The 14,629-nt window shown below is 41.6% G+C and overlaps 1 protein-coding gene across 1 annotated transcript in view; it reads right to left on the bottom strand.

Annotated features, from left to right (window-relative positions):
• Positions 1–14,629, bottom strand: part of PSMG4 (proteasome assembly chaperone 4) — a 56,464-nt gene that overhangs the window by 40,692 nt on the left and 1,143 nt on the right. The gene's annotated exons all lie outside the window — the stretch shown is intronic.

Below are 14,629 nucleotides of genomic sequence, written 5' to 3'. Positions count from 1 at the left end.
TTCAGTCCTCACATCCTTCTCCTTTCTCAACTCATTCACACAGCTCCTCATCATATGCTCTACCCTTTTTGATATTAAGATGACGTCCTCAAGAGGTGGATCGTCCTTGAGCCAAAGATCTTCACAAATTTTGTAATTTGTGCAGTCCAAAAGAAATTGATACCTAATACGTTCCTCTACTGGTGCTTCAAACTTGCATATTTCTACTAATCTTCTTAGAACAGTGATGCACGCCTCAACTGACTTGCAGTCCTTTTCAACCCTGTACTCAAAATATAGATTTCTAAGAAACAGCTTACGCATGGCAAGTAGTGCAAATCAAGTCTTCATGTTCATTGAGCCCTTGTTTTTCCCATTGGATCAGCTCTGGCATGTTCTATAAGCGGGGGCGGTATGGTTAGGCAGGCACTTGGGAAATGGGCGAAGGGCAGGTAGCCGAGCTCCAGTGGTGGGCTGTTTTTTTGGGCAGCCTGGGGGCAGTCTAAGCTTTTAGGATGCCGCCAGCGGCCCAGTGGGTGCCTGAGTGGCCTTTCTAGAGGCAGACGGGCAAAGGTATCACTCCCTTTCTCTCGCTGGGCCAGCCTATTAATGTATGCTGATTGAGCGGGCAGGGGACCTGAGCAGAAGTTGTCTCGCTTGCATTCATGTGTGGCTAGGCAGTGTGAAATAATCTGTGCATTTTGTTTATCTAAGTGAAATTACTAAAACATGCACCCACCCCCTTTCTTTTCATAAAACTTCGCTGAAGAAGTGTTTTGTGGAAAGGCAATATGCAAATGTGGGCCACTATTTTTTGGTGTGCCCAGGACAATTTTTTATCCCAATCCAACCCTGTCCGTAGGGGCTCTTTCCCCTCTGCCTGCAGAGTATGTAATAACAATACAAGATTCCTTTCCACGCTCAAACTAGTTAAGATATAATTTTGGAAAACCTTCTTCCACTTAGCCAACCTACTGGGCAGCTCATCAGCAAGAGCCAAGAAGAATGGAGGGAGAGACACATTCTGCATGGAGGCTTCCTAAATGTCCGAATACCGAGACTTCAACAGAAAGCAAGAGTGCCCAAATGGAGTGGAAAAGATTTCCTTTTAAATTCAGTCCACCACAGGTGCCACTATGCGCAAAACATGTGCAAGGAAGCACACCCTTTAAAGCATTTTTATGGCAATAACAGGCTTTCTGCTAAGTTTTTACAAGTGTGCCTGTTACCATAATGAGTCTACTGCATTCAGTACATTTCTGTCAATATCTTGTCTGACTCAGTATAGTTAACAGAAGATGGTGTGCCTGCACACCTCTTGCTTTAAGCACCCTAGGTGCAGACACAAATTACAGAGAAATCTTTAAGAAATACAACTGCCGTGTTTAGGCATGCCTGTCACTGTTAATTCAAAACACCTCAAGAAGCCAGAGAAAACGGATTACAAGACACCACAGTGCAGGCGGTGCCAGCTAGGTCAACCAATGGGCAGTATATCAACTTGACAAGATGGCGGCAATGATGTCATGTTCCACGACGTAACTTCTTTTGATGGTGGATAGGCTTCTTCCAGTATATATCACTCTTCACTGAGCATTGTGCTTTTACTGCTTGAGACCCAGTAGACACTGCTTGATGGACCTGCCTTCCTCAGATGTCCCCTGCTGTACATTGGGCTTCCTACTGTTCCTCTTCCTGTAATGCAGATGCGTTCCACTGCCAAACTACACTGTTTTCTCCCTTTTCACTCAAACACAGCTCACCGTCTGTGTAGCTTCGTTTATGCAGGTCGGGGCACTTGGATCAACTGTATCAGTATCAGCCAGCAGCATCTGCATTAGTGCAGTCCATTGGTTATGAACTGCCTGTCAATGCTAATAAGTTCTTCCTTGGCCTGCTATATTGTGTGGAGGTAGATTTCACAGACGAACCCATACCAGTGAAATATAGCACACTACAACAAACTGGTAACAGCGAGAGTACTTTATTCCACCTCAGCTGCAGGCTTATTAATAGCTGTCAACCTCAGAACATCAGTTCACATCCCATTCCAAAACTCCACTTGAGAGATGAAGTCATGCAAAGGGAGCTAGCATAGAATGAAAGAAGACTAGAAGGTACCCAAGGGGAAAAACTGATCTGATATGCTCTACAGAGGGTGTCCGACAAGGGTGTATCTTAGCCCCTTTCCTGTTCTTAATCTACACAAATGGTTTGGAGGCATCTTTATTAAGTAGAGAGCTTGATTTTCCTACAATTGGCAGCAAGTCCGTTCCTTTATTATCTTATGCAGACGATAAAGTGTTCATAGTAACAACAGCTAATAGCCTTCAGAAAACCCTCAATATTTTATTGATTTTATTTCCTCACTCGACCTAACAGTCAATTTTATCAAATCGTGTATCATGGTATTGGCCTTAAGACCACAAAAAAACTAGAACTTTGTCATACGGGACAAGGGAATAGAAAAGGTAGACCACTTCATGTACCCAGGGAATTTATTTCCTAACAAGTTGAATTGGGACCCACTTGTCACAGCAAGAGCCCATTATACAAACAGGGCCGTGGATGGGTTATTTTGTTTTGCATGTAAATTAGGACACAAGCCTGTGAGGGAACTAATTGCCCTATATAAAGCCAAATGCCTCTCTATTGGAACTAAGGCTCCCTGTTTTTCGTTTTTACTGATTTTTATAGGTAAATACAGACAGAAAACATTTACTTTCCTGTCTATATTTATTTTTAAATGTGGATAAAAACAGAAATTGGGTTGCTTTTTGAGTAATTCTAAATACTGTCTGCCGTGACTGCCAGGCCAATAGCTGTGTGGATTGATAGGTAAGGGGGCTAAAAAAGAAAGGAATTTTTGTAAAGAGGCTTTAATAGCAGTAGATATGTACAAGGTTGATACTGAAATGTGCAGATTTTCTTATAAGTGCATTGATTAATCTTAGGTGTTTACAACATTTAAACCTGGTAGGCATTCAAGCATGAGGTCATATTTACCGGTTAAAAAATGTGGAAATATACTAATTTCAGCTTTATTTTTCCAGAAAAACAAAAATAAATATGGATAAATAAAGATAAAATTAGCAAAAAATAAATATGGATAAATACAGACGGAAATGTCAAAAAAATAAATACCATAAAACCGGGAGCCTTAATTGTAACATATGGGGCAGGGGTGCGAGGACATCATAAAAGCCGTCGGCTACAAACATTGGAAAATGAATTCACCAAAAGGTTATTGATTACCACGAATAGTGCCCCCACCCGTCTATGTCACAAGGAACTGGGACTAGAGTTTATAGAGAATAGCATAGCTAGCGTCCCTTTGTTTTTTATGGGCATAAATTTGGCTGTCTGAAGAACACATTTTTTCACGAGAAGTAATTGTAGACTGCCAAAACTTGGCCAATGCCCTAAAAATAGCATGGCTCCACTTCTTGAGGGGCAAATATCAGGAGATAGGGTTCGACCACTTTTATGACAACCCTGAAAGTATCCCACTGAAAGCTAAAGCCATTATTAAAGAGGCAATTTACTTCAGGGCCAACACACGCTATCTTGAACAAGATGAGATAGGCCTACCACGGATGTCCCTCGTCCCATTGCTATATTATCTAACTTTTACAACTGATCTGCAGGCTAGATTTCATTTAATCAGATTCCGTTTACGCACTGTGCACTTTTTGTTGGCATTTCCACGTCAAAGAGGGTGGGCTGACAAGCTAATACCTTGTCCGCGTGACAACTCTACATGCCAAAGCACTATGCACTTAATTCTATTCTGCACCTTATACAAAACGGCGAGGAGTAAATTCTTAGTGCCGTTATTAAGGAGAATCTGCCCCTGCACATACATTGATGGTTTTAACTTCCTGCACACATTGGCTACCCCTGATACCTGCATTGCGGTAGCCAATTACATAAAGGTTTCTACGGCTATTAGAAAACGCTACAAGAGCTTCCATACAACAAATGGTTTTATTTCATGCCGTCTTAAAACGTTCACTGTAGATTTAAAATCTTATGCTTGGGGAATTTTATGAACTGTGTAATACCATGCTAATTCAATTCAATGTGTAAAGAATGTTATGTTCCCAGAATTTTATGAATTGTCTTTTTATCTTATTGCTTATAATTGTTTTAAATACTGTGTTAATTTTATCATAAACTTTAATGGTTCTTTGAACCCAAATAAAGTTATTCTTGACTGACTGACTGACTAGAAGGTAAAAGATAGCTCATAACAATTGCTATGAGCCAAACTGCAAGCTAAAAGCCACTGGAGTTTTTCATAATGCTCCAAGCCTGAAACTCATTCTCTTTTGATTTCCACGTTTGAGGCTGTTAAAATCCTTCACATTTATTTCACTCTATTTCACTCTAAGACCATTCATCAATCATGAACACCTGATGGTAAGAGCAACCATTACATCCAAACTAGGGGAAACAACTACTTTCATATGGAAGGTACCCAGATGTTGCTCTCCTCTTCCAGTTTTCAGAATGTTAATGACCCATCAAGTCTAGTTAGAACATAATACATAAATCTTTAGATATCTGCTGAGCTATCAGGCCCAGGCTTAGCGAAATGATTTCAGATTCAATTTGATATTTCATGGAACTAATAAACTATCTTGGATAGGCATATTATCATGAGAAGGTTTGCTGTACGCCGTTCACTCGATGGTTTGAAAGCCAAAGGATGTGTAATTATTAATTTAGTTAGCAGCAATAAAATTTTGCGCACAATTTTTTTTTTAACAAAAATTGTACATTACACGAGGGTCACATGGGGTGGTTAACATAGACCAAAAATGTGTGACTGTTGTATGGACTGGCTCCACTGTGTTAACGCTAATAAAGAAGACAATCATCTTTATCCCGGTCTAAATCTAGTGAAAAAAATAAAAACAAAAATCTACATATTTACAGCTATTGAGGGATATGTCCCAAGCAGACAAGAAATGTGGGGGGAAACCTACATTTTGGCTGTTGCAGGAGTTCAATCAGAGCTTTGAGTGTGTGGAAGGGGATAAATGGGTAGATTTCTCATATGCTTAATACTTGACACAATGCTTGATGTCTGTAGTAGCAGTGAAAGATTCCACTCACATAGTAGACAGACTAGAACGGGGAGCATCAAGGTGTCGGGGGAGGTGGGATGATCGTTTCAGTTCGGAAGAAAGGGATTATTGACGCTCTGTGTTGGATGAGTTCAACTAGAGCCATGCAGTGCTGAATAGCTGAAGACAATTAGGTACAGGAGACAGGCAGTATGATCTGCACAAAGATATTACGAGAAAACGAACTAGGAGATCACGTCATCAAGGCGTGAAGAGAGGCTTGTAAGAAAGGATCCAGGATAGAGCACTGTGCAAACAACTGAAATGATGTGGGTGAGAATAATTTGGAGACAGATGCAACCTAGAAGGAGCACTTAGAGGAAAACCATTTGTGGGCAGAGCCTGTGATGCTTCAGTGTTTAGTGAAGCTTTTGATGTTGGGTGATCCCCAGTGTCAAACTCAGCAGATACAGCAAGGCGATAGAATAAAGGTGATTGTGATGAACTGATGTAGTGAAATTGGATGTGTGCCAAAGTGTAGCTTTGGATGAGTGGAGAATAAGAGACACCTGCTGAAGAGGGCTGAACAAGTTATAGGAGAGAGCTATAGGAGGAGGCAATTAAAAACAAGCATTTACAATGCAATAGGTCTCGCAATCTCGAGCCTTCGGGCCATTGGCACTGTAAATGGCAATGCCTTTTATAAAAAAATTAAAAGGCATTGTCATTTACAAGTAGTCTGTTACTGCACAGTGTCAAGAATGTCAACCCTGCATGTATCATATCAATATGCTTGATATATGTTTTTTTTTTTTTTAAAGTAATATGAGGAAAAAGAAATGTTGGAATGTGTCTTTGTGTATACATATCAAGAATGCGGAACTAAGACACAGCTTTTTATTTTCAGATTTTATTCCTGTCCCCTGCCCAGCATACTACCCTGGCCCTGACGAAGGTGTGGCCACCTTGGCCTTTCACCGAAACGCGCGTCGGCACGTTTTCCCAGGAATACGGCATTTTGTCCTAACTACACCAGGACCCGTACTAATACCATCTGCCTGGATGAACCCCCCGATTTAGGCAACTTACTGAATATCTATTGTTGTCTACGCCAGGACTATATGAATGGAGGAATGAAAGTTGAATGTTCCAATAATAGTTAGAGAAAACCCTTGTGTGAATGAGTGTGGTAGTTTGTTTGAAGTGTGGTCAGTACTGGGCTTATCTTAATTCAGAAAAGAATCTTTGCTATGTGTTTTGTAAAATATCACTTTGACTATTTAATTTATACATGTCTTTCCTTTGAAAATTACAAATAATATATTCAAAAAGAGAAAAATAAAAAATATGTATTTTTACAATATATGTTGGTGAGTCTGTTTGGATTGACCTGGTTCTTGTCCTGTGCAGCTTCAGCCTCTGGGCTAACCACCCCCCCTTCTCCTATCATGTTTGGATCCTCTAGCTAGGACCACTAGAAATATCAGGCAGGGTGCCTTCTCTCCTTCTCTATACAATTGTCATTTACAACACCACAGTCCAAAGTCCCGCAAAAGCAATATCAATTGCATTGCAGAGCGTGGTGTCCATGAAGCCGGCGCCTGACTCATTATTAAAGTTAAAAAACAATAATAAATAAAAAGAAAGAGCGCGTTGTCCCTGAAGTGGGTGCCGCGCTTAACATCAACGTTTTAAAAATAAAATTTCAACTGAGCGCGGTGTCCCTAAAGCAGATGACGCGCTCAGCATGCAAATACAAAAAAAAAGCAGCTGCCACTGTCCCCATCAGTGTCAAACAATATAGTGCTAACACACTTATTTTCTTTTTAAATCGGTTTCATTGTTTTTTAGAATTTTTTTAATGTTGCAATATAACAAGTTATACACAGGTTTCACATACATAATCAATTAGAGCATACTAAAATTGCTTTAGTGCATACACTAGTTAGGGTGCGCTGTAACATTAGAAGCACAAAGGTGTGACAGCATCCTTAAATAAGCTGCGTAGTGAGAAGGTGTTACTCGCGTTGACCTATTAGAATCAATCTCCTGACGCTTCTATTGTATCAGTATAGTGTGCGTGCTCACCCACTTATAATGCAGACCGTGTAACAAGCCAAGTAAAAGGTCCAGTCCTTATGGGCGGATAAGAAATGCAGACAAGGCGGGACCAAGGAGGAACTAACAAGCCTATTTAAGAATCAGAAACCAGCGTTTAAGACGGACAATGACAAATATGGGCGGAAAGTGGGCGGGGCGTCCACTGCATACTCTATTACAGCCTGCCTCGCAGAGCGAGCAGCGCATGTGCGATGCCGCTAGGCTCGACCTAACTAGGGACTGCGAAGAAGAAAAGGAGCTGGTAATATGGACAATGTAACTCAGTAACCACCATAAGGCAATTAATTCAACAAACAGCGCAAAGTCGCTCTGGTTACCAAATGTTTTCAGCTCAGCCTAGAAACTTTATCAAGGCATACATTTTTTTATCTCAAATCACATCTATATTTTCAAAAGCTTTTAATTCATCACTTAAAATGGTGAATGTCATCACTTAAAATGTTCAAATCCCCCAAATGAGGGCATGCCAACATAATGAAAACAAAAATATCAAATCCATCAAATTGAATAATATGCCTTTACCTCACAATCATGCCTTTAAAATGATTTACATATCCTTTTATACATACATAGGTTCCAAAATCCTTCATAAAATAACATCATGCTCCGTTCCCTCTGGATTCTCTGAAATCTTTAGGGTTTGACTCCTTCCAGTGGCTGAAACTAACTGCTCTCCTGCATCATCCGCGAAGGGAAATATGTCTTGTATTATTTAGCAAAAGTAAAGTTTATCTCACTCTGTATATATACTATGCCATTGTCCCTTGTACTTCCCAAGATACAGTTCCTCTATTGTCAGGGTTTGCCAATCAGGCAAGTAGTCTCCCGCATTTGTCATGTTAGTCATGGTCATGGCAGTGCCCTTAATTCCCCCAAAATAGGTTTGGATTGTCTCCCATGATGAGTGCCAAAACACCTGGTCCTCAAGTGTCTCAACTTTCAGTTTTCAAGTAGGAATGGTTGCTCCAAGTCTGTTCCATGCCATTCTCAAGAGATGGGTTATCCTTTGAGCGAATTCTGGCCAGATATTGCGCAAGTACCACCTTCTGGTGTGTACAAGAACAGCATAAGAGTTTATCTAGTCTGACATGTATGTCTTGTATGTCCGAGTAATAGGTGTTTAATGCACTCTCCATTAGTCTACCAAATGCCATCAGACCACCTAAGCTGAGTAACCAGTGTAATACAGCTGGCCCCTCTGCACCAATGTAAAGCCAAGCCCTCTGCCTGTGTGAAGGGTCTCGAAAAGAAAGGCAATGTGAGCTCCTCTCATTTTGATGTATGCTAGTGTCTTATATAGTTTCATGGCACTTTGAGCCCCTCACATTCCACATGAGGATTTTGAATTTTAGCTGTTTGCTACCCATTGTGTGTTAGGAGGCATGCCTTTTCAGCCTCCAAAGCTCCCAAATGTTTTCTGTTGTGATCTTGAGGCATTAAGATGGACTGCATCACCTTCCCGCTTGTAATTTCACACTCAAAACCCCATCCTCCCTGACTTTATCAGCCATCAGCTGTTCTGGGGGGTCACTTTAGCCAATTCTTTGGTTTATCCCAGAACTTTGTGACTGCTCAGTCAAAGTTTGATGCTTCTTCTGTCGTCCCTATAAAGTGACCCGCAGTTGTGTCATCCTGAATGGAAGCATCCACTGCCATTATTCTCTCTATCTTGCTACACTGGTTGTTGCAATGGGTATTCAGAATCTTCTTCTATTTCTTGTGACTCTCCTTTGCTGTCATCACAACTTAGCTGTCCCGCGGTATGCACTCACAGTGGCTGTATGGATCGCTATCAAATCCCAGACCTCTTTGGGGTCGGTGAAGAGTTGGTCTGTCGGAACTTTTAATTTGGATGGGTTCATGGAAATATACCTCGGCCCATCTATCAAAGTCTTCACCTAACCTCGATATAGGAGGCTCTTTGTTGCTGGACAGCATCTGTAAAGTCCGGGAAGATCATTCATTTACTACTTCAGGCAGAGGAGACCATACTCTTTCTAGTAAATAAAAAGTCAATAACCCTTCAGAAGCCAATGTCTGCACCAGCCAACTTTCTTGGAGTGTAACCATCTTGCTGCCTTTGATCCTCTAGGGTAAGGTATTCAAGAAATCAAACACTCTCAGTTAGAACTCTTAGGTATTTATGTAGCTTCTTGGTGGCTGGTTTCAGAACTGTTATGTTCTCTGCATTACTTATTCATTTTGCCACCGTCCTGTAAATCACCCCATAGTAATCCTAAGATGAAAGACAGATATTTATGTTCCAAAGTATCCTTAGTGGTTCTAATAACCTCAAGAATGGCATCAAGTTTGTTTAATTTCTCAGTTTCTGTACTCGATAGCTGAGGGGCCACCTCACAAGTCTCAAATGTTCCATGTACTCCTTAATTTATTTGGCACCATTGTTTCCTTTATCTTAGATTTCCTCAACATTGTGGAGCACTTTCTTTTAGTTATATTTGCTTTGTGGCAACTGCCAGAGGTTTTGGGATAGGTCAGTTCTTTATGTCATCCCTCAGCTCGAGTGATTACCAGTGGCTGAGATTAATTCAAGCATTCCATCCATCACTGTTTTGTATAGAGATTTTCAATATTGGCATAATCAGGACTTTATTGTTCTTCCCTTCTAAAGGCTTCTGAATTTCAGTGGACATATGTAAACATTCAATGGCCAACTCAGAGTTTATTTATTTATAGATTTTACATAGTGCTAGCCAGACCCAAAGGTATCAGAGCGCTTTACATATAATGTAGGATTGTTCAATTGGATTAAATACATATATACAGACCAAGAAAAGTGTTGTACAGTCAAGGTAGTTGCAATATGAGGACATTACAACAGCACACATTAATGGTGTGAATGACATAGAAGAAGCTTAAACAATCAAATGCCTGCCTTAAAGGGTCTAGAAGGACTGGGTGTGATCTTTGGAAACATAACTAGGTTTTTTGAGTATTAAAGTTGTTGAGCAGTAGGTATTTAAGGTCCCGTTTGAAGCATGAAAGGATGGGTTACAGCTGAGATCTCTAGGGAGTGAGTTCCAGTTCCTAGGAGCATTTCCAGAGAATGTGCGAGTCTGTGAGGATTTCTTTTTCAGTTTGGGAGGTACAAGAAGAATTGACCTGAAGCTTCTCAGAGCCCTGGCTCTTTTTGCTTTGAAAAAATTGGAACCGAGGTAGTTTTGGCTGTGAGTGTGAAGAGCTTTGTGGGTGATGCAAGCAGTCTTGTAGATACAATGGAAAAACAACCGCAAAGGTGCACCACAACAAATAAAATAATAAGTGCAAAAGTATTTGAGCACAATAAAGAAATATATCATGAAGGAATGTTGTTAGTCTTCTTTTAATCTTTAATTTTCAATTTGTGGTGAAACAGAAAACAGCCGACGCGTTTCGTCCCAAGCCGGGACTTCTTCAGGGCTTTAAGTTTGATAATACGTCGCTTTTGAAGGCAGGATAATGTAAAGTGAACTGGAGTCCAAGGATAGTCTTCCCAGCGACTTTACTCCCGTTGTGTGTTATTTCTTAGCAATGGCGAATTTAAGATATTTGGACCTTAGGCGGAGACACGAAAAGACAAAAATCACAATCTTAAAGTCTATGTAGTAGAGTTGTCAATGCTCAATGAGTTGGTGATAGACAAGGGGGGGGACAGTGAACCTCGATCATTTAGGTCTAATATTACTTTTCTAAAGTCTACTTACTTAAAACATGCCAATCGGCGGAGATGGCAATGTTTATCAAATCTTCCTGAGTGGTGAGCACGGTCTTGCCACCTTAATAGTATACCTTTTTTTGGTCAACTACTGCAAAACATTAAAAAGGAAAGTTTGATCATACTCTATAACCGGTAAGAGAATGTAAAAGGCACCAAACCCAAGGTTGGTAGAAAATAAATATTACCTGAGTGATCTATAGATCTAGTGGAGGACCCGTCGCAGGGGGTGTTTCGCTGCAACGAGGGATGTGGATGGACGCCGGTCGTTTTATCAGGAACGACCTGCTGTAATACAGTGCCCACATCCGACTCTCATGGAGTAATAGGACTTCCAGTCCTCCACTAGATCTATAGATCACTCAGGTAATATTTATTTTCTACCAACCTTGGGTTTGGTGCCTTTTACATTCTCTTACCGGTTATAGAGTATGATCAAACTTTCCTTTTTAATGTTTTGCAGTAGTTGACCAAAAAAAGGTATACTATTAAGGTGGCAAGACCGTGCTCACCACTCAGGAAGATTTGATAAACATTGCCATCTCCGCCGATTGGCATGTTTTAAGTAAGTAGACTTTAGAAAAGTAATATTAGACCTAAATGATCGAGGTTCACTGTCCCCCCCTTGTCTATCACCAACTCATTGAGCATTGACAACTCTACTACATAGACTTTAAGATTGTGATTTTTGTCTTTTCGTGTCTCCGCCTAAGGTCCAAATATCTTAAATTCGCCATTGCTAAGAAATAACACACAACGGGAGTAAAGTCGCTGGGAAGACTATCCTTGGACTCCAGTTCACTTTACATTATCCTGCCTTCAAAAGCGACGTATTATCAAACTTAAAGCCCTGAAGAAGTCCCGGCTTGGGACGAAACGCGTCGGCTGTTTTCTGTTTCACCACAAATTGAAAATTAAAGATTAAAAGAAGACTAACAACATTCCTTCATGATATATTTCTTTATTGTGCTCAAATACTTTTGCACTTATTATTTTATTTGTTGTGGTGCACCTTTGCGGTTGTTTTTCCATTGCATTTAAATTCCCCATGGGAATAGGCACAGTGATGATGGGTGCCATTCGGTGTGCACACAATCCCCTTCATTAATTTAAGGGATATCGATTATTGTTGGGCGTAAGTTAGTCAGGTGCTGACTCTAGGAAGGGTCCATCATTGCAGTTTGTTGCTTAGTCTTGTAGATACATCCTCCTTCGATGGGAAGCCAATTGAGGTTCTTGAGGGCTGGTGAGATGTGCTCAAATCGTTTAAAACCAGTTAGTAGCCGGGCAGCCTTGATAAGAACTGAGGGGGCAAGGTGGGTTTTAGGAGTTTCTGTGAGGAATCCATAATCCTGTTTTGAGAGGGCTAAAGACTGCACTACTGTCTTAAAATCATCAGTTCCGTAAGGGATAGTTACATAAACACAGGAGAGACTTTTCTTTAGAAGCTACTCTCTTTCCTGCAAATTCATTTTGTATCTTATTACTTCAAATCTTCTTACTAGTTGGAAAGTCACCATTGGATTCTTCAGCAACAGGTAAGAAAATCATAGCAGAACACATGAAGATGCACTATACACATAGTTACAAAATCAACTAGCTGTTTCGAGTGGTATTCTGCTACAAAAGTTAATTTTGCAAAGTACATCTAGCTTTCATAGATGATTTTTAAAGTATATTATTATCATTACAAACAATTGTTGCAGTATAGCATGAAGGACTCCCATTACACACGCCAGGGCTCGACAAATCCGAAAAATAGTACTAGTCCTGCAGGTCTAGTACCATGGAAAATCTGCTCGACCTGACTCCAACCCACTTGACCTCCGTCTCTGAAAACGGAGCAAAAGTGACAAGATAACAAGATTTAAAGGCATGTTTATTGCTCATTTCCTTTGCGAGCAATAAAAATGCCTTTAAATCGTGTTATCTTGTCACTTTTGCTCTGTTTTTAAAGACAGAAGACAAAAGTTAGTTTGATTTCCTACTCGCCAGAAAGGGCGAGTAGGACCTAAATATAGCTTGCCCTCATCCATTCTCCCTCGCAAATGCGAGCGGGCGAGTGGATTTGTCGAGCCCTGCACGCACAATGTAACGTCAAGATATAGCCTGGAATAGGGAAAGCACAGTGCAGTACAATACCAATGGAATGATTTGACTCTCTCTCTGGCAGTTCACTCTCCTCCAAAACAGACGGGTTACTCAATTACCACAATTTCTCACCAATGTCACTGCTGCTATTGGCCTGCACACTGCAATTCAGTTTCGAGATAACAATGCCCTTCCCGGGAGTGGGTTACTTTCAAGGGCAGATAGATTTCAATTCAGTTACCAGAACACCTTCCCTCTCGTAAGCATAGTAGTCGCTAGCATCCAGCAATGTGATACCTGTGTCTGTTGATATGGTGTATTGGGTTTTTGAAATGATATGACATTGCAGACTTTATCCAAAGTTCTGCTACACAGCTGATTTAACCCCATTGCTGCTGCCGTCGGCCGTTGAACGTTCGGAGCACTACCTGGCTGGTGCTGCGAACGTTCAACGGCCGACGCGGCCCCGCCCTTTTTGCGGAAGTGCCGCACTTCCGCAAAATCGGGGCCTCAGCAAACGGGTTAAGAGACCTGCGCTTATTCACATGTATAGGCATAGTGACGAGGATAAGGTAATGTATGCTTAAATAAATCAGCGTGGCTTTCCCTGCGGTGGGGTACTCGTGAAGCTAAAATGCACCTCTGTCTCCATTGTAAAAAGAACTAGTGATGGACAGAATGCAGAACAATGTCATACATTCACCACAGTACAGAGATCTGGGCCTAAATTCATCGTGTTTTTGTTCACCATGCTAGTCCAGTTTGAACCCAGCCATACGCAAATCAGTCTTGACCCTGCGCCAAATGGGAACAGTCCAGCCCGAACTGCCAGGCCAGGTCCTCCCTGGACTGGAAACAAGCATTCTAGGACCGGTTTCGGGGTTTCACCCCTCTTCAGCCAAGATAGCTTGATTCCAGTGGCATGGAGAGCACGGGACTCACGTCTGAGCATACCTGTCCCACTCGGGGTGACATCAAGTGTGTGTCTTTTGCTTTCTCGCCCTAAGTGTGCCAGGTATGCCCAGACGTGGGTCTTGGGCTCACTGTGCCACTGGAATCAAGCTATCCTGGCTGAAGAGGGGTGAAACCCTGAAACCGGTCCTAGGATGCTTGTTTCCAATCCAGGAAGGACCTGGCTTGGCAGTTCGGGATGGACTGTTCCCATGAGGCATAGGGTCAAGACTGATTTGCATATTGCCAGGTCTAAACTGGGGTGGCATGGAGAGCAAAAGAATGATGGATTTAACCCAGATCTCTTGACTGGGGGTGAATGTTTTGATTTGTTCTGCATTCCGTCCATCAATTGTGTGTCTTTTGATGTGCCCATTGTTGCCATCAAGAAGGTTTGCTCTTTACTGAAGAAGGACAACTATCCTGAAACATGTGTCTAGAGATAGACAGCACTGGCTACACCAACAAGGGTGGAAAACTAGAGCCTGACACCGAAGTAAGTGTTATGCACTGCATTTAATATGATGCATCAGGGCAAACTGAGTGCTGGGATGTGAGGCAGTGTGTGCCCACCCTCCTTCTGTTTGAAAAGGCTCCCTTGAGCTAATGAGCTGACGAGCTCTGGTTGATGCACCTGCGCCCAGCGAGTGATACGGAGACCTGAGAAGACTTTGGGCACCATTTCCAGCACCCCCAAAGA

Source organism: Lissotriton helveticus, chromosome 4_1 (assembly GCF_964261635.1).
Source record: "Lissotriton helveticus chromosome 4_1, aLisHel1.1, whole genome shotgun sequence".
Taxonomy (NCBI): Eukaryota; Metazoa; Chordata; class Amphibia; order Caudata; family Salamandridae; genus Lissotriton; species Lissotriton helveticus.
Note: the sequence above shows the minus strand (reverse complement) of the source record. Positions and strands in the feature narration are given on the sequence as shown.